We start from the raw sequence: 20409 nt of genomic DNA on the forward strand, positions 1-20409 counted from the left end.
TTATGACAGCATTTTACTTAACATAACTTGGAAATTACTGATTTTTCTTAATACCATCATAAAAATTGTTCCTCTTTCTATTTGGGTTGAGCTTACCTTTTCTTGTGAGTTGAAAGCTTTTCACGGCTTTAGATCAGGCAGGATTTGTCTTCTGTTTCCCAACAGGTTTATCATGCAGCACAGAATAGTTTTTCTTCTAAATTCCAAAGATTTTAGATCTTCCTGGGGACAGTAATGCAGATCCTGGCTTCATTAAGTTGGTGCTTTCAAAGTGGATGCTCAAGACTGTAGTCTTTACTTCTCTGCAGTAGAACATCCTTGCAGGGTTTCCTGAAATGGAGAAATAGGTGATGATCGTCTGCATTAGTACAAAATGACAAATATTACCCAGTCCCCACAGTGAGATTTCATGATTTTCAAATACCACAAAGTAGACACAGAACAAGCAGTACTCAGGCGCTATTCCTGATGGAAGCTTTATTTTTCTGTCAGTATTTACATCTTACAGTTCTCTAATTTATTTATTGTACCACTCAAGTCAGAAGGCAAAAGGTATAAGAGGACTACAAAAATACTAGTAAGTGAAGCTTAAGTTCGCCATGTGGTGAGTGTATATTTTATGGTTATATCAAAGAAGTGGAGATTAAAAAAAGCGTTAACATTTTGTCTCTCTTTAACTTAAGTGTTATAAAAATAGTAATTTTAATATAAATTAACCAATCTGGAAGTATGTGAATAGAAACACACTTATAATGCTCACTGCCTGTCCTGGACAAATTGAACCAAACATTAGGTCACTACACAAGCCACTGTACTTAAGTGTAACTCTATGACAGAAACACAGTGAGAAGAAAGGAAGTAAGATGTCTGTCATTATAGAGAAATGAGCTAAATCATTCGCACTTCCTTTACAAATTCACATTCTGAAGCAAACAAATATAAACAGTGGCTCTTGTCCATCTTTTCTATTGTTGGTGTTTCATTACCAACACCGTCTATTGTTTGAGTTGTCATATTGTAAACTGTTACTAATCAACATCTTTACAAGAAACATACGTACATGAAAGCAGCATTTCCTTCCCAAGTTCACTAACAACCAGCTATCTTGAAAAAGTCTATTTCTATTTATATCAGAACATGAACACATTGATAGCTTTCAAACGATCCCATTTATGTTACAAATGGTAGAGTGATATTCTATTATTTCATTGAAAATTAAATGTTTTGAGACATCTCATATTGTTTTTCACTTTTCTAGTTTCAGTATTTTTTTAACTTTGATTTGTGCCATCTAACAACTGAAAGTCATCCAAAAAACTGCTGTACATTACATCCACTGCATTACAGATGATCTGTGTTTATAAAACTAGGTTGTTCTATGAAGAAAACGCAAAGAGAAAATATAACCATCTCAACAGCAATTTTGTCAGCTAAAAATATAGCAATATAGCTTGGGTTTCTACACTTCAGTGCATCTAATGAGGGAGTGAAATGCTTATTAAATGGTAGCACGCATTATTCTCCAAATCTTCTTTTACATGCCTATTTTAAGTATTTGATTATTGCCTGGCTAATAATAGGTGCTTCTTCAGTCAAAGAACATGCTAGAGAAGACAGTGTAAATTGTAGCATGTAATTGTTCACTGGCTGCCACTGAAAACGTTTAGCTACTACTGTGTGACAGTCTCCCTCTGATGTCAGCAGCCACTTTTGGAGTCTGGCAATTTTGTCTTGCAGCATATTTCAGAATTAGTCATCAAGAGAAAGATAAATAGAAAAATTCATTTTTGGATTATTTGAAGTGAAAAAAATATGCCCTGTCCCCCAGCCTCCAAAAATCTTAATGAAGTGACAACACAACAGGATGCATTTCAACTACTCTTATTTCTCCCCAGTATCAACAAATACCTCAGAACTGGAATGGAAACTGGAATGGAAAACCACTAACTTCTCTCAGTGACAAAGCCTTATGAGCACCAGCTCTCAAACTCACTATGTGTGCTCGTGAGAATGATACTTTTTTTGCACAAAAACAGGTGCTCCCAACACCCTGCCCTTTTCTTCCTACCTCTAGCAGAACACTCACACATTGTTGTGGGTAATTTTGCAACCAGCCAATTGTGCTATCCAACCCTTTAACACTTAGAGAAGCCTTTTCAACCACCAACAATATAACTAGGAAGGTGCCAAGGGATCCAAATGGGCTCCAGAATGATTTATTCATCCTAGGCTTCTTAGTCCCTTTTCCTCAGTATTAATACTAAGATTAATGTGTCCCAACAGTGTGCTGCCAACAGGAACTTTAATAAAAGCAAGAACTAGTTGGCCCAGTTTTCTTCTTACTAAGGTTAGGACACCATAAAAAAAAAAAAAACAAAACAAAAAACAACAATAGTCTACACAGGACTTTCCTTTTAATTTACTTCACAAAATTAAAGTGACCACATTTAGTTTGAGTAAAACACACAGAATACATGAATAGAAGTGCATCACTGCCTGAAGTCATTCATCAGCCAATTTTATGTAAGGATAAATGAAATATACTTCTATTTTTGAAATGGTGCATGTGCAGCTTTTTAAAAAACTTTTTGTATAAACAAGCTTAGACAGTTGTATTTGAATGTAACCACTATACAATATACACAATACTTACGAAGGATGCCTGATGCATAATGACCATGACTGAAACAGAATAAAGGACAGATGGGACATACCTACTAACATAAAAGAATTTGATATAGGAGAAAGAATATATATTCTGTGTAAGTAAGTATCTTTAATCTTTTGCTCCTTTCACATCTCTTCATTGACTCCTATTACCATAGACAATACCAGTGTGCCATGCTGGTATTGGACACATGCCACATTCTTCCACATTTGCCACTGAACAATCTTCAAGTGCCAGTAAATTGCAAGCAGACAAGCCACCATGACCCTGCAATGAAGGATTTCATTCTCCTCCCTAGCCCTTCAACAGCGCAGTCTACACAGCTTCTACATGCTAGATCCTTAAGTATCCACATTCAAAATTCAAACCCATCCAAGCCTATCCATGAAAGCTTGGAGACTGAATCTAATTAATATTATTTCAAAATATAACTGAAAAAATAAAGACTGTACCCAGACTTGCTGCTTTAAGAAAGTGCAGTGTGACAGAAATGCCTCAATGTTGGATACTGTAGACTATGTTCAAACTGCCTATTTGAATGCATAAATGCAAATGCACAAAATTGCCATGCAACTGCAAAGCTGACTAAGCCATTTAAATGTAAGATTTCAAATGCCTTTCTGATCACACAGCTAGACTAGGAAGTGCTCTCATTTCTACCTGTGAGATGTTTTAAGTTGCTTTTCTTAGGATCACCAATCTTCCTCCCTTCTTTTGTGAAAAAGTATGTGTGCGCACATGCGCGCACTCCTCTTTTCTTTCTTCTCTGCCCCTTTACCAATTGTTCTCCAAGATCAAGCACAGAAACTGCAGAGTTGCTGGGTGGTGGTGATGGGTGAGTGGAGCAGAAACTCCCCCTAAAAGGCAGAGATTGCACAACTGAAAGAACAGAAAGGCCTTTTATTCTATGAAGAAAAGAAGAGGAAAAAGCTCTTCACAGTGAAGATGAAAAATAATGTATTTGAATCCTGGGAAGATCTTCTTCCTACAGTGGAGAATAGTTTGTTCACAGCACAATTCAAATAGCTGTTGGCTTTTCAAATATCTGCAATTGGCAGAGAGGACAATATGCATTTGTTTACATTTATTTATGGCTTTAGAATTTATTTTCTGACCACAGTATGTATGTCAGACTACGACATTTCATGTTATTCTTTTCAAATAGCAAAGCTAAATTTTCTGAAGTACGTCAGTCTCTAGATTCAAAACTTCACCTATTTTGCTGTTATTGCTCTCCTGGCTGTGACTTATTTTTTCAGATTTTAGTGATTACTTTTGTAGTCCTATGAAAGAGAAAAAAAATCTGTGCTGAGAAAAAAAAAAAAAAACCCTGCCAAAGAAATTTATAGTTATAGAGATCTAAATTGATGTATAAAACTCACAAACTGTTGAGCAAATTCACAACAGTACAGTATTCAGCGAATTCCTCTTATTGTTTTTCATAGAATCATAAAACAGCTTAGGTTGGAGGGGTCCTTGAAGGTCATGTGGTTCCAACCCCTTGCTGTGGGACAGAGCTGCCATATTTTTCTGAAACACCTTGCAATCTTTTTGGAAATTCCCAAATGTTTTCTCAAAATCCATACGGACACGAGGATGTGTTCAGGCACTGGAAAGAGGCTCCCCTGGGAAGCAGTCATGGTCCTGAGCCTGTTGGTATTCAAGAAGCATTTGGACAATGCTCACAGATACATGGTTTAACTCCTAGGCTGCTGTGTATGGTCAGGAGCTGCACTCAGTGATGCTCATGGGTCTCTTCCTACTCAGGATATTCTATGAAATGCAACCACTGAATTACAGACATTTTTTAACTCCAGCAAAATGGAAGAATAGTACAGTTGGAACAAAGATTTCCTACGTGGATTGGTCAAGCCTTTCATTTTACATTTTATGTTTTTAGGAAGGCTCCCATTATTAATTTTTTTACTAATTGCATTAATAAGTAATGGGAAACATACTATTACTGTTACTAACCTTATAATAAACATGAATATTTGAGATTTAACTGTGATTTTATCTGTTAAAACAAGTTAGAAGATGAGGTAGATTCACAGAGCCATAGTAGAATGATTTATCCCAGTTTTTGCACTGAGCTCAGGAAAAACTCAGATAAATGGCTGAGGAATCAACCTACTTTTAAATTTTATTTTACTAGCAATTGTTTTACCAACAATTTCTAGTAGAAAAAAAATATATATCTCTGTTCATTTTAAATAGAGATAGTCCCAAAATCATGATCTTTTCTAATGAAAGGCTAATGGCTTGCCTCCACCTTCCCACATCAAGGTATTTTTTGTTGAAAGTTATCAGATTCTATTGGGAGAAAAAAAAAAAAAAAACAACAATACCATCCACACTGTCCTGCTTTCTTTGCATACCATCTTTTCTCCTCCTATGTTTGAATAGCAGCTGAATACAGTTTGTCCCAATTCAATACTCCAGATCTTGATATGAATGTAAAGTCTGTAATGGTCTGAAACAAATCACCAGAGGGAAAACCCTGAAGAGTACAACAATTCAGGCTGAGATTCAAGTAGGCTCAAGTACACACCTTACAATGTGAGCCTACTTGATCTTGAGAGCTGAGAACAGAATGTGATTGGCACCAATGGGATTATTCCATTTCTGGAGAGCAGATTATGTAGGTATCTCACAGGGTAAGGGAGAGGGGGGCTATAATTATGTTCTTCTGAAATGGTTAAACCATTTCTAATTAATTGTAATGGTTTTAGCTAAAACTTTCCAGATGAGCAGTTCAAGCTGAACCCAACACTGAACAATCATTGTATTGCTGAAATACCCTGATGAATTCCAAGTTCTAACATTATGATTCATGAAAACACCAAAAAAATGTGCAGCATATGTTATCTCAATCCAGGAGATTTATAAAACCCTGATATCTTGTGATCATGTTGCTACTTCAGCAGGATAAAAATTCCTTTTCACCCCCTTCACTTCTGCAAAATCTCCCCCTTAGCTGTGTCTTAAAAACGTCAAACATATTTTACTGTCTCCAAATAAACACATCATTTTTGGCAGAATTAGTAGACAGGAAAGGTAGGGGCACTGTTGTTACAGGAGTTCATATAAAAAGCAAATTTTAATGTTTCAAAATTTAAGACTTTCTTCAAGTTTTAAAATACATCTTTCCTGGCTCCATCTGTATTATTGTCAAAACAGTTACGAATTGTCCCTTTGGAAAAGTAAAACTGATTAATTAGTGTTAGTCTCCATTGTACACAGAATTCAACAGCTATATAAACAGCCTTGGACATTTCTTACTAACTATTCTATTATTTTCTTCAGCATTGTTAAAATTTAAAATGATTTAATTGTTTTACCATTGTGTTCTGTACACTGTTTGCAAAGTTTTCAAGTAGAAAGCACTTCTCTTACAGTGTTCTAGAATGATACCAAATTGTTCTATACACAGAATGCAAAATCAAGATTGTTTCCAAGATGGAATTCTGCAGATAAAAGCAAAGCGAGAAGATAGATACACTAGAGACAAGCAAGCATGTGAGCTTCTACTGCATTATTCTATTTCATTAGAAAGACAGTGTATTTGTGATATCAGTGAGATCAAATATACTGCTTTCAGAGTTGTCTAGCAAGAACACACTGATCTCAGTTGCAGTTCTCCACCAAAAAACACTTACTGCATGGTAAGGGTGGTTGCTTATTAACGTTGGCATAGAGGTTTAGCTTTTGTGCAAGAGACAAAGTAGACTGACTACCACTGTCCAAAGAAATCCCCACTCTGCAGGAAGTCCTGCTTTGAAGGCCCTACTGCCCCATGTCCTTGCTGGTCCCAGTTCACTGACAACAGGACAACAGCCCTCAGCTGGCAGCGGGGCAGCTTCTCAGGAAAGGGATTCACATCACTAGCTTCTCCTTGTGCCAGCTGACTGTGGGCCAGCGAGGAATAACTCATACTGCTTGCACCGCACCAGCTTAACTCTGGAATAGCACAGGCTTCATATTTTAGTTCTAGCATTCTAACACCTTTCTTTAACCAATTTCAGAAAGTCCCTTGGCACTCTGCACACATGTGCTAACACATGGTTCTATCATGAATCAACTGAAAATAACTGTGTTTATATATTAACACACACACAAAAAAAGCAAATATAAATACAAATATAAACCAGAAAAAAATTAAAAGCAAAACTGAAAATGAATCAAGCAACCCCTCCCGACGTTTACTTGCTTGTAACACACAAAGAAGGATTTCAGCATTCACCATAAATAATATGGCCATCTTTAATTTGGCCTCCAATATCTGACCAACCTTGATTTATCCCACAGACAAAACCAAGCCTCTCTAATTTGCTAACAAATCACTGCAATTCTTCTCTTACCAACCAATAATTCTGCCATCTCTAATTTACCAATAAATAATTCTGCACTCTCAAATTTACTAACAAATAACGTGACCAATTGGTTGACCAATGACTGTTCAACTGGTAATAGAGCCCCTAGCAAACAGCAATTTGGCAAGGAATATTTGGACCTTTTTTCCCCTAGCAATAAAAAATTTCAGTATCTGCTGCATTGCTCTGCAAATGCTTAATGTAGACAGCAAGTTTTGTTTTGAACAAAGCCTTTGCTTTCTGTGACAATGTTTGTTTACATTGACTGCTTAGAAATTGCAGTGGTCTCCCTTAAATGTTGTACATTGCTAACTGCTCTGTTGGTACTGCTGCCGCCATGCTGAGACTTGGCAACAATTCCATGGTGCTTGGATAGCATGTGTTGGTAAAAGAGTGACACAGCTAGCCAGCTCTGTCACCCTGCTGACCTTACCACCCAAGTTGGTCCTGCTTGGGCAGAGGATTCAGCAGAAAGATTTCACATTTAAAGCCACGTGATTGATTTGCTTTTTTTTTTTCCCTAATTTGCTTTTTTTTTTTCCTAATTTCTATGTCCCTTGGCACAAGTGGAAAAAACAGGTCTTGAATTATTGGTTTCTTTAAACAATAACAATAGCATTTTGAAGTCATGTAGTAACTTCTGCAATCAATTTTACCTCCAAGGAATGTTACCAGTTTTGTGTAATTTTATTAGTTAGTTCATATTAAAACCATTAGCTAACACGTCAGCTCAGTGAGCAACCCCTCCATCACCCATTTTACAGGGAAAAGCTACGGGGATTAAGGGTATAGCTGGAGTGACCATAAGTGCTGGAATTACTGAAGAACTTCCAAGCTCCGAGCTGCTGGCTTGGACAACTACAGAAAATTTAATATTCATAGGCTGTGGGGGAAAGTGCTGGAAAATTATATGACAGAATATTTACCATAAGAGACTGTGAGTTTAGATACAGCTCGAGGCAAAAGACAAAGACTAAATCAGCTCAGGATATATCCTTCTTTGTAATCAGCCTCCTAATACAATTTATAGATGAATGTATTGTATTTACAGGACATGATTCAAAGCAATATTCATTTCATAACTGAATAAAATGGTGAGATTTCTAAATTTTGCAAGGAAAAAGTCACACAGACACTTACATTCTAAATTAATATAAAAACATCAATTATGTTAAAATTCTGTCCTGGAAGTAGCAGACCAGAAATGTATTCTACAAATGCATCGAACAACCCTTCCTTCTTTGTGTTTCCCATCTTGTGGGATAAGCAAAAGCTTAAAGTAGTACTGTTACTTCTCACTTATTTTTTCCTAAAGTCTCCTGGGATTCTTGAAAGAAGAGACAGAAATGCCTTTCTGGGTGGCTTTTCCTTTAGAGGTTGTGAATAAAGAAAGTTAGCCAAGAAAGAAAAGGAGTTGGCCAGGAGGGCAGGAATTCCCAGATGGCCAAAAGTTTGGTGTATTTAATGCTTTCTTGATGCTGGAGGGAGCAAACATAATGCAGCCAAAGCTGTGTTAAGGCTTATTTCCTGATCCTAATTATATGACAAGAGTACAATGTAAAAATACTATTTTAGTTTCAGGGGTAAATAAAAATTCTAATGCTTTATTCAGAAGTGTTTCTGATAAAGATTTCAAGTAGCCATAACTTAGTTTTATTCCCACAAAATAGTTATACAAATTTCAGTTTGTTATGTTTTCACTAATATTTAATTAGCCAATATTGAGAATCACATAATCACAGGGTTGGAAAGGACTTCAAGAGACCATTGAGTCCAACCCCTCTGCTATAGTAGGTTCCCTACAATAGTTCACACAGGTAGGCACCCAAATGGAAAGGTTAATTGGAATTATAAAAAACATAGGTACTGTCTATTTGGCAAGAATATGCAATAAATATAATCATATAATGGCACCAAATATGTGTGTGTGCAGTTCATGTAAGGTAAAGGAAGGTGGGAAATGTCATAAATGGAAGCTGGGGATGACTAAGACCTGTGCCTGAATGGAAGGCACTGAGGGTAGGACAGGACACCACGAATGAAAGCAGAACCGTGCTGGTCATGCAGTAGAACTATCAGAAAGAGAAGATGGCCAGACTGTAGGTGAGAAAAAGTGGGAATTCTCTACAGATGAAACAGGAAAGTTTCTAGGTCAGCGTAGCTGCCTGTGTCTCCCTTCAAAAGTGGACACAAGAGAGGGAAAATATCCCTGTTCAGGAGTTCTTAAGTTTGCTTTAGAGTACCTGTATTAGTACATTCACAAGATTACAGAAAATAGTAGAAAGATGTGTCCAAGGGGAAAAAACAGAAAAAGCAATGAAAAGCATAACAACATATGTATATAGCATAAGTAAAATGGTAGACACTGTGGGGAGTGCAAAGATTGATGCAGGTCGCTAAGACAATTTTGCCCTGTCTGGTTAAATTTTCTACATTAGAGTACTATTGATCATACTAAGTATATAGGATACTGTATATACCCCATTCCGCTACCCTTACACAGGTTAATTCTTTTATCCATTTCAAACCCAGTCAATCAATAACAGTGATCAGGTAGGTTGTGAAATTGCCTGGAAAACACATCCGCAAAGTAAACCCAATACAATGGCCTGTCTATGTGACTTAAAGCTTAGCACAGCATTGAAAATCACTAATGGAACACTGTGCAGTTTGTTCATGCTATGAGCAGTCAGGAATCATGCATAATGTAATAGTGCATCTGCTAACAGCAGTTCACACAAGCTAATTTAATCTTGTTTTAAACTAGACACAAGGAATTAATCTTTAAAGCTGCTCCCGTGATTCTCTTTGGCCCTGAAAATACTGAGGGTCTGCCCACCTCCCCATTTGCAATACAGTAAAGGGATACATTTCAGTTATCATCATGTATTTACACTTCATCTACATTAGCTGGAAAATGGATGCAACTCAGTAATTTATCACATTTAAACAGCACATTGCTGGCCCAGTCAAGAAGTTATGCTTTGTGTTGACACATCTGAAATTGATATTAGGTCTCAGACTCTATTGTGGAATAATTCATATTTGGAAATAATTTTCTTTTTCCTGAGTTTAGTTTGGCCGAATTCACATCTATTTCTGGTGTAGAAGTTACTTTTATTATTGCTACTGTCTTAATCACTTGTACTGCTACAGTGCTACTATTTTTGATACTGTACAAATGCAGTGCAAAAAGACAGTGTTCACTGTCTTATTACCCATTAAAAAGAGAGAGATTAGAGAGTACAATGAGAACACCAAAAGATGACAGTATTGAGAGGAGTAACACAAAACAAAATACCCATATACAGCAAATTTTGATAAGATTTCAAGCTGGGAGCTTGATTGGCAATGTTTGGACCCATAGTCAAAGGGACATTTAGCAGGGCTTTGCAAGATAACAAGTTTGGTGAGCAACATGATTGATGTCTTGATGATGAATGGAGGATAAAGAATGGGAAAGGAAATAGCAAACATGAAAACAACTATTTTACTATCAGTGTGATGGAGCTAATGAAAGATGAATAAGAGAAGAAGGAAAGAAGTAGTTTAGGTTAACAGGCTTTGCAAAAGGCTTCTGATCATCTGCAAATTGACTGTGTATCTCCAGTGAAGTTTAGTTTCCAGCAAACAATGGATACTGATGAGAATCAGGAGAAAAGTGCACGCTGCACAAAATGGATGGGGCATGCTCTCTTTCAGAAATGGATTTCCAGAATAATCATATGGCCTAGATTTCAAGACACAAAAGGCTTAAGCCCAAGTCAAATGTCAAGTCAAGGAATGATGACAGAGCTGTAATGCTGGACAATGCGATCAACAACAGCGACACTAAACAGAAGTTTGGTTGTTGCAAGGGGCTGTCAGTGAAATTTCAAAGTTCTACTTTAACTATTACATGATGGATATTCGTGAAGAAACATTAGATGTGACAAGCCAGTATTTTAATTTAAAGAAGGGAAAATATCTATATGGTTTGCATTTGGAGACTATTGCTGTAACTCAGTCACAGCATACAGAGAGAAAGGCAAAGTGGGAGCAAAAGATGCAAACAAAGATGGAGAGGAATAAAGGGGAAGAGCCAGGCAAGGACAGACTTATAGGAACTGAATGACTTGAGCCAGAAGTCTGAAACAGAATTAGACAAAAAGAAGTTGAATAAGTTCAGAGAAGAGGCAAGAAGTATCAAAAGATTACCAGATCGGTATGAAGTTGGAGGGAATAGACCGAAATGGAAAAATAAAACTAGCAAACTAGCACCGTCCATTGCAAGATGGGAGAAAAGGAAACAAAACAAACAGGACAGGAAGCAAGGAGGAAAAACAAAGACTTATCTTGGTAAAATACTGGAGTAGTGAGTAGTGATCTACAGAAAGGAAACCTGGACTATTGGCATAGGTTCCTAGGAAAATGCAGAACAACAAAATCCACATTATGAGAGCCATGTCCTTTCATTTCTGGTAAAACTGATACTGACCTATAGGTAAGCGTGCTAGCAAGCAACAAGTATGACAGAACTTGCTTGTGTACTCAAGTCAAAAAAAGAAGGAAAACGGTACTTCTGTGACATAATAGGCTCACAGAAACAGTGGCTGAGTCAGTGCTGATCTTCTATAACTTTTAACTTCAAATTTAGATTCAGGCCAGCCTTCCAAACTCAGTTGGAACCTTCAGGCTTTATTTTGCATCCTGAGAAATAGCCCCCGCGCCTTCTAGAAAACTATAAAATGGGGTCCTCTGAAACTTGTTTAAGGCCACTTCTGCAGTCAAAGCATTCACCAAGGGCCGCTCATAAAATACCTCTATTTTTGCTTCAAATATAAACAAACCACATGAGATTCAAACCTAAGTATCACCCTAGTTTATAGTAAGTGATGAATGGAAAAAAAAAAAAGTCTGATAAGGACACTCTTTATCTAGGTACAAACTAATAATCAGAGAAATACATTGTTAGACCCATCCAGGTTAATACTCGTTAGCATGCATTAAATGCTATTTTTTATACAGTTTCTAAATCTGTGGGCATGACTCTGACCTTAAGGACTCACAATCCAAAGACGGCCAAGCAGTCAGAGAGTAGTGGAAAAAGAATAACAATAATAAAATTATACAATTTATACACGTCAACTTGATTCACAATAAGCACAGCAGATCTTTAAAGGGGACTTAAATGTCAGCACGGTGTTATGAATGAAAGAAGAGAATAAACATCCATTATGTTGCAGAGTATGTGAAAAACTGCATGGAAAATAGAAATCAGGTTTGATTTAAGGTTATGAACACATAAATTCACTTCTACTTCTTACATGTTCAGCTTGTCTCACGTAGCACTTATTATTTCTAAAGGAAAAAGAAACTATAACATCCTGTATAACCATTAGAATTTACTGGTTTCTTGTGTTGCCAGGATATAATTTGTTGACTCCATTCTCATTTATAATTAATTTTAAGCTCCTTTACTGTTTGCTTTAAATGAATCATAGCAGATTCTTTCCGTATGTACACATGCGCACAAAAATTGTGTAATACACACATACAAATACATGCTCAACATCCCACTCCTTTCAGTTAATTAATGCAATTGTAATATAAGATTTTTGCTATAAACAGTTAAAAATAATACTAAGTAGAATTTCCTTTAAAATTGAACTTGAAACTGTGAATGAGGCTTGAGCTGCAAAGCTTTTTCATTGCCATAAAAGAAAGAAAGTTTAAGTAAACAATATGGTCTCTCTCTATATATATATACATATAATATATACATATAAAAGAAGAAGAAGAAAAAAATCATTCCATGTCAAACCCAGTCAAAATGCATTATTAGGGTGTCCAGGAAATTATAGCTTGTGTCCATTAGTCCTTTCAGGGTTAATATTGATGCAGATATTATTTCTATCCACGGTACCATTTATTTGAAATATTATGACTGGGAGTAGCTGCAGCAGTGAATCAAATCAATTGATAGAGCAGTTAGCCCCGCAGTCAAGACTGCCTTTACACCGTGCAGTGAGCATGAAATATTATGGAGATTGTTCTTTAAAGTGATCACTTTATCATCATTTGTCTGCAGCCCAGGCTATTCCTTCCTGCCTCGCTTCCCTGTTGGGTTAGAGCTGTCATAACTCAATCAGCCGTATAATGCTGTTCATAGCACCTCCGTAGCAGGTATTGAACCTGTCAAGGGCCACTGAGGGAATTATACTTATCCATTTTGACAGCTAGCAACACCACTCTGATATTTATGTCAGTTTATATATGTATGATATGTATTTCTTAAATGTAATTAGAAGCCTGTTTGTGTGTGATATATCTGAATTGCCCAGAGCTGCCCATGATTAAGACATTGATTTCTAACCTTGTGCATTACTGGAGAAGGGAATATGACAAGCTCCATCACTCAGGGGTTGCAGCTAACCTCTTCTGTCTATATACATCATATGAAATTGTCACTATTGTTTATCTGTCCAGCAAAGTTGACTACAAAGCAACTGTTATTTTAGTTTGCTAAATAAACTAAAAGATTGTAAAACAAACCATCATCTTGTCCCTTCAGAGCACTTGTGTTTTGCAGCTGTGTTACTCAAACTAAGGTCACAAAAGCAGACCACACTCTGAAAGCTGAATGGAGATCTCCATCTTGTTTGCTACGCTGCTTGCTTTAATTGCAAAATACTGGAACTCATCCTGTGCATCTAGAACATACTGTTTGGATTTCAAAGTGACATTTTTTGGTAGAACACGCACTGCATTACAGCTATAAGGCGAAAAAGACAGATATGAATAAAACGAAAACAAAATAATGCAACAAACAAAACCACCACACCCCAAACCCTAACAAAACAAATGAACAAAAAAACCACAACTCAAAGCCCAGCCACCTCTTCATCTTATTGTGGATTAATGTCAGGATAAAGCTGTTACATAAACCACTTCCTATATGAATGACTAGCCTCTCCATTCTTAGTTTTTATTTTCCCAGTTTTAACATTCTTTTAGTTTGAGGTAATTATTTTGTCCAAATTGTTCTTGCTGTCATTGCAGACAGAATTAATGCTGAAGCAATTCTGATTAAACTTTATCAATTTTTAATTTCTCGAAAACTTAGGTTAGAACTTCTGGGTTTCTGGATCACCATTTATATATTCCTGCTTTTCTGGCTCATGGGAAACAATTTGCACTGATCTTTGGCTCTGAAGATTCATACATTTACTCATGGATTTTCAAAAAGCTTGTCCTTGTAACTGCACACTCAGGTTTTAAATCCAGTTCCTTCAGTTTAAGCTGTCACTCATATCATTAGAAATCCCCATTTAAGATGCCTCGAAGCTTGCTGAGTTCAGAGATGAGGATAAATTGTATGATCTTAGGTCTATATTTTTTAAACAACAAAGAAATCCAAGAAAAGGAAGAAGTCTGCAAATACTGCTTGGAAACAGATACTGATCTTGAAAGAATAACCAACCTTATGGAAAAACTCCCTTTGCAATACTACTTTAACATGCATTAACTGCATTTCCTTTTGAGATTCAGATGCTTATAGAAAATGGAACTGAACTGAAACACAGAAACAGTATTAAAAACCTCCAAAGGATCCACCTGCATTAGGGAATTAAAAAAAAAAAAAAAAAAAAAAAAAGGCAGAAATAGTATTTTTCTTTATATCTGTAAAATAAAATAGCTAACGTGTACTTTCTTCCCTATTTGTCACATGAAGGTATGATGGAACAAAGTAAAATAAGATGGGTGTACCAAGGAAAGCAAGGTTAGTATTAGCAAGCAACAAATTAGATCTTGAAGCTAAAAGGCTAAGCATTAATTGGGTAAATCTGAGGAGCTTGCTCCTAACTTTTGTTGAGCTACATCCATCAGCCTAGCTGTTAGAAAACAGCTATATCAGTTAAGGATGTAATCCCACAAATCACGTCTGCCTGCATTATCTTGTGAGACAAATATTTACGCACCTTACAGTGTCAAACGATGCTGACCTCAGTGGCAACACAGTTATCAGCTGCTCCTGAAGTATTGCTAGTATATGAAGACCTGAAAGGTTACTATACATTTCGTTATACCAGTTTCACTTTCAAAGTTGTTTTTTCTTTTTTAGTTTTTGCAAAGTAGATGATGTAAGAAGCAATCAGGAAAATAACAAAAATAACAAAACTCACTGACAGCATAACTGCAAATGATCTTTCATTGGCTCTCATAAGAGAATGGCACATTGAGAGGGCCTTTATAGTATTTTTGTTTTAAAAAGGCTTTTCCAAAAAATGCTCCAACATTCAAAAATAGAGATTAAATATCCTGGTGCTACTGTGTGGTGGCAAGGATGCATTGATCTTGAGTGTCCTGGTCTATTCTTTGAATAGCAAAAAGCTTTTTTCTTTCCTCCAAAACATTTTAAGATATGAACAGACCCTTTAAAAGGCTCCTGGAGTGTAAAAGGCTGTTGCAGGGGGCTGTCAGCAGAGGCACAGAAGTGAGAAGGGGGTAGGCACGGTTCCTGGGTGAGGGGAGCCACAAAGGCAACTTCCAGAGGTCACGCACTCATCCTTCACTCTGCCTGGTGCGGCTCAGGAGCAGCCCTCAGCACAGGGAGGGTGCACACTACAAAGCAGATTCTCCTGCACTTCAGCAAAATTCAGGGTTGTTTGGTGAAGGAGATATGAGGAAAAGAATGCTGAAGCTTCTAGTAAGATCCATATTCACAAAAGTACAATACCAAGATGTATAGGAAAAAACACTCGAGCACTGCAGCGCTCGTGTTAAACCTCGGTGTTTAAGCTGGGGTACTCATCTACCCTTCCTGTCTGTTGCAAGTAGAAGATCTCAAGAGAGACTGGCCTGCATGGTACACAGAGATCTCCTGTGCCCATCGCCACCAGGGAATGAGAGGAGCAGCTACCCAGCTGCAGGGTTACTCTGGCACTGCACACTTAGCAGTGTTGCACAGAATACTCTGCCAGTTTTGGCAGAGTAAGAAATTCTGCAATCAATTAAGCCTGTAGAAATTAATTTTCCACATCTGGCAACTTTTATTGGATACAATGGTCTGTCAATAAAACATGAACATCACAGACATTCTAGTAACATAATATCTTACGTATCTACTAATTAATATGTAAATATAAAGAAACACCTATGGAAATATACTTAAGCTGTTACCAATACGACTTCTGCAATATTCATGATTATTTTAAAGCCATTTATAACTCTACATAGCTACTCGCCTTTCCTTTTAGCTTATCTTATTCCCACAGATCTTACAGATCTTAAGTGGCTTACTCTATTAGAACTCTTTTTTTCTCTCTTTATTTATTTATTTATTTATTTATTGCCACCAGTGATACCTGAATTCAGTAAACAAAATCATGCCATCTTTCTTTATACTGCAGTGTATTGCAGGGTTGACAACTTACACGGGATGCTAAAGGCTTCCCATTTCAACTTGACCCACAGTGAAAAAGAAAGAAGAACCATATGTGAAATTCTGAATCCACATTCAGATTTCAAACAAAGCCTGGAATTCTTTGGCTCATGGTTTTCTCACTAATGCACAGAGCGCTGGATAGAGATGCAGATATTTCTGATTCTGACACAGATCTGGGTGGACTTGAACAAGGTTTTGTATCTTGACAGCATAGCATTGATACAGATAATCCTTGTAAAACATCCACAGACCTTCCCACAAAAAGAACGATAACAAGAATACTTCCGATATGTCATATAATAGATGATCTTTTACTTCCAATTTCCTTACTGAATAGCGTGGCTTATCCACTGTGTTTCTGATAACCTGGTGCAGGCACATGAAGGAAGACGGGAGAGAAGAGGAGAGAGAATACAGACTGGCACTGCTGGGCAACTAAGTCACTGCTGGCTATGAAAGCTTTGGGCCATGCTTCCTAGACCTGCTTTCAATAAGCACTCAGTGCAGTGCACCTCCACTGGCACTGTACATTACAATCAAAATTTAAAAATAAATTCAGCCACTGCTCCTGAGAGCTGTCACAACGAGAGCTACTGACATACTGGTCTTTACCGTGAGCACAGACCTGCAGTACCTAACCGTAAATGACACCAGAAACAAATGCAGTTATATCTGCTAAATTGCTGCAGCTTATCTCCGTCACCTTTTCCTTCTATGTTCCAGGGGATGGAAAGTGTGCATAAGTTATGTAAAATCATTCTGACATGTCTGAATTCATTCTCGTCATGCCGTTTGTTTTACACAGAACAGTCAGCCAACAAAGAGGAGAAAAAGGGATACATAAATCACCATGGCCATATCCAAATCTGTTCTCACAATTTTCCTGCTCCACCCTCACTGATTCTTTTACACCTCTCGAATTAAAAGCATTACCTTTAGCAAACTCTGATCCTGCAGCACACAAAGCAGCTGCCTGGGGCTGCTAACATACTCAGGGACTTCCTCATGACAATGTGACATGTGGCTTTCATAGCTCAGCCAGAACTCAAACCCTACAGAAACTGCAGAAACTAGGTAAAACATCAGAGCTAGTAATGTGATTACAAAAAGCATGACTATGGAATGCCGACCTACCGTTATAAATAGGGTTGCTATGGCAGAGAGAGAGAGCAAGCGAACAAATTTGGGGTTTTTGCTGCAGCTCTGGGATTCACTCCTGTATTGGTCTGTGTGGCTGCTCTGCCTCCCGTTGTGCTGATAGCAGGAGTGCCAGAGCAGCTGAGGGATCAATGAGCAGCTGAGGGAGCCAGCTGGCAGGGGAAAGGGGCAATGGATCAGGAGGGATAAAGAAAGAAAAGGGAAAAGAAAAAAGATTTGTTGAACTAAACAGTAATGAGAAAGGGACAGAGGAACTCACTAGCCCTTTTAGAAGAGCCACTTTAAGTCTGCCACAAAACCTAGGACCCTCTGGAACTTTCTAATCAGTTTAAAGATGCAGATTCCCCTTCTACCGCCTGCATGAGCTCGGCTGTTTTTTTTTTTCAGTGTTTTATTTTTGTCTCTCTTTAAAAGGATGACATTCCTAACAATGATATCATTCACAATGCATACATTTCTAGAGCCAAGGCAACACTGATCAGCTGAGGTGACCAGAGTTGCACCACGCACTGCTCTAATGCAGAGCATTCTGACACATCCTCATTTGGTGGAAGAGAATCTCACATGCTGTAAGGGAAGGTAAAGTTTGCAGAGAAGAGGGATGCACCTCATGAGACCAATTGCTACATACAGGAAAAAATGAGTAAACTTTCAAGAATACAAGGGTAACTTCACACCTGAAGCAGAAGCAGCAAACTTTAATCTAAATATAGATTGGAAACAATTGCTGTGATTTAACTTAATTATGTTAATCTGTTAGGCAAGTTGAGAGAAATGGCTTGTTAGAATCTGCAGAGCAGAGGGGCATATTAACAAGAAAGAGACTAATAAGGGAATTAGGCCTTGTTGGACAGAGAGAGAAGAGAGGTACAGTCAGTTATGTCAGACTGAGGAATGAGGAAAAAGTGAGATATGCAGAAAATGGATAACATCTCATACTCTGAATTTTATACAATGACTATATGCCCATTATGCCTGTTGGACAGCTGATATGAAAGATGTCCATATTTCCAGCTATCTTGAAGACAGGCAGCTTTTGATATGTACATCCCTTCTGGATGCCATCTAGGTATAACAAAAATTAAATGGCTCTGCCCTTTGTTACAGCTAAAGATTCACACGTGTGATACCTCATGGCCCTACAAAATAGCACGGTTCTATGGCTATAACAAGGCAGATGTTTGTGTGTACACCACCCACATCCACTAGTCAGGTGAATCATTCTTGCTGCCAAAAGGGGATCCAGACAAATGCCTCAAGTTTTCCCTGGTGTGGGTGCTCATAAAATACACAGAATGGCTCCTTGTGTTGGCATGTGTTCCCTTTACATTAGTGGAAAGAAAGGAAATTCTCTCTCCTACCACCTATATCTGTCAAGGAATTAAATCAGATCAGTGCGCAAAGAAAATAATAAAGAAGTTATAAAAAATAAAAATTACTAAAATTTCCACAACTCCATTGGTATCTTTGCTAGAAAACTGATGACTGGTAGATTCTATTACTGCAGGGAGGAAAATGAAAAGCTTCAATGAGAAATACTTAGTAAATTAAACTGAGATGGAAGCATTGAGGTGAGGGAGAGAAGGCAGTTGATTCCAACTAAAATTCTTGTTGAAAAAGCCAAGTGGAGGTGGGAGGCATAGAGCTCATTGTTTGAAAAGACACTTTGATCTAAAAAGAGCATAAACTTTATTTCTGTAATTTACAGTGCAATACTTTGTTTAAGAAATCCTAACATGCATAGGGGCAGCTGTGATAAAATTATCAGATCGCACCAACCAATCAGACAACATCTTAGGAAAAAATAATAAAACCCAAATCAAAAGCAAACAGTTTTAAAATGCATGCATTAGTAGCATGGGTTTATATGGACTGTAATACCCAAGGAATATGAAGGAAGAAAAGACAGATGTAGAATTTAACTGGAGCAGTTGTAGGTTTGGTATGAGATTTGAGATGACAGGCATTCCTACCAATATGCATAACACTGCTGAAAAAGCATGGCAGGCTGCTTCAGGCTGACCACTGCTGAATAGAATATTCGGTAAATATACCCGGCATAAATATATATAACTCAAAAAGAAACACAAAACCCTAAATACATAAAGCACAAGTGATAGAAACACCTGTATTTATCTATAATTTCACAGAGTATTAAAAGCAAGGAACACCTCTGAACCCCTACAACGCTTACCGAATTTAAACCAAATACACTCTTTATTCTCTATGCATAATAAAGTAAGATTATAAAATTACCCCCAAAATATCTACCTTTAATGTTACCAGATTGGTCATAACACTTTTCACTTGTCTTGCACTAATATTCGCCTCCATCTCTTGCATCTCATGATGCATTTGATATAGTGGCAGAAAATAATCTCAATTGCCTTAAGACAGATGTTAGTAGAAGTACACACTGAGAACATGAAAGCATGTACCTAATGTGAACAGAAAGATGAAGATGAGTTGCTGGCCTCTGGCCACAGCATTGCAACTTCTAATATAGAACCAAAGAGGCAATTCCACAGACCATTGCCTTGGGAGCACCTTTGGAGTTTCCACACTTCTTGCTGGTAACTCATCAGCACCCCTATGGGCCACTTTTGGACCTGTTTCAGTGACATAGTTCATTCCTGTGCCTAGAAACTATTCCTGCAAATGTAGGTAGGATAAAAGCAAATCTTTTCCTGTGCCCAGGCAGGGAATTTCATTACCTGCTAAATGGGCAGAAGATGGCAAGTTGAACTGGCTAAACCAAAACAAGCAGAAGTGACCACCAAGCT

General features: G+C 37.5%; 1 long non-coding RNA gene across 1 annotated transcript in view; it reads right to left on the reverse strand.

Moving 5' to 3' along the window:
• Positions 1-173: 173 nt before the first annotated feature.
• The window catches only part of LOC140257097 (uncharacterized), a 96958-nt gene continuing 76722 nt past the window's right edge, over positions 174-20409 (reverse strand). The window contains exon 3 of the long non-coding RNA XR_011904955.1: positions 174-330. This is a non-coding gene — a long non-coding RNA (uncharacterized lncRNA). The remainder of the gene's footprint in view (positions 331-20409) is intronic.

Source organism: Excalfactoria chinensis, chromosome 11, assembly GCF_039878825.1.
Source record: "Excalfactoria chinensis isolate bCotChi1 chromosome 11, bCotChi1.hap2, whole genome shotgun sequence".
Lineage (NCBI taxonomy): Eukaryota > Metazoa > Chordata > Aves > Galliformes > Phasianidae > Excalfactoria > Excalfactoria chinensis.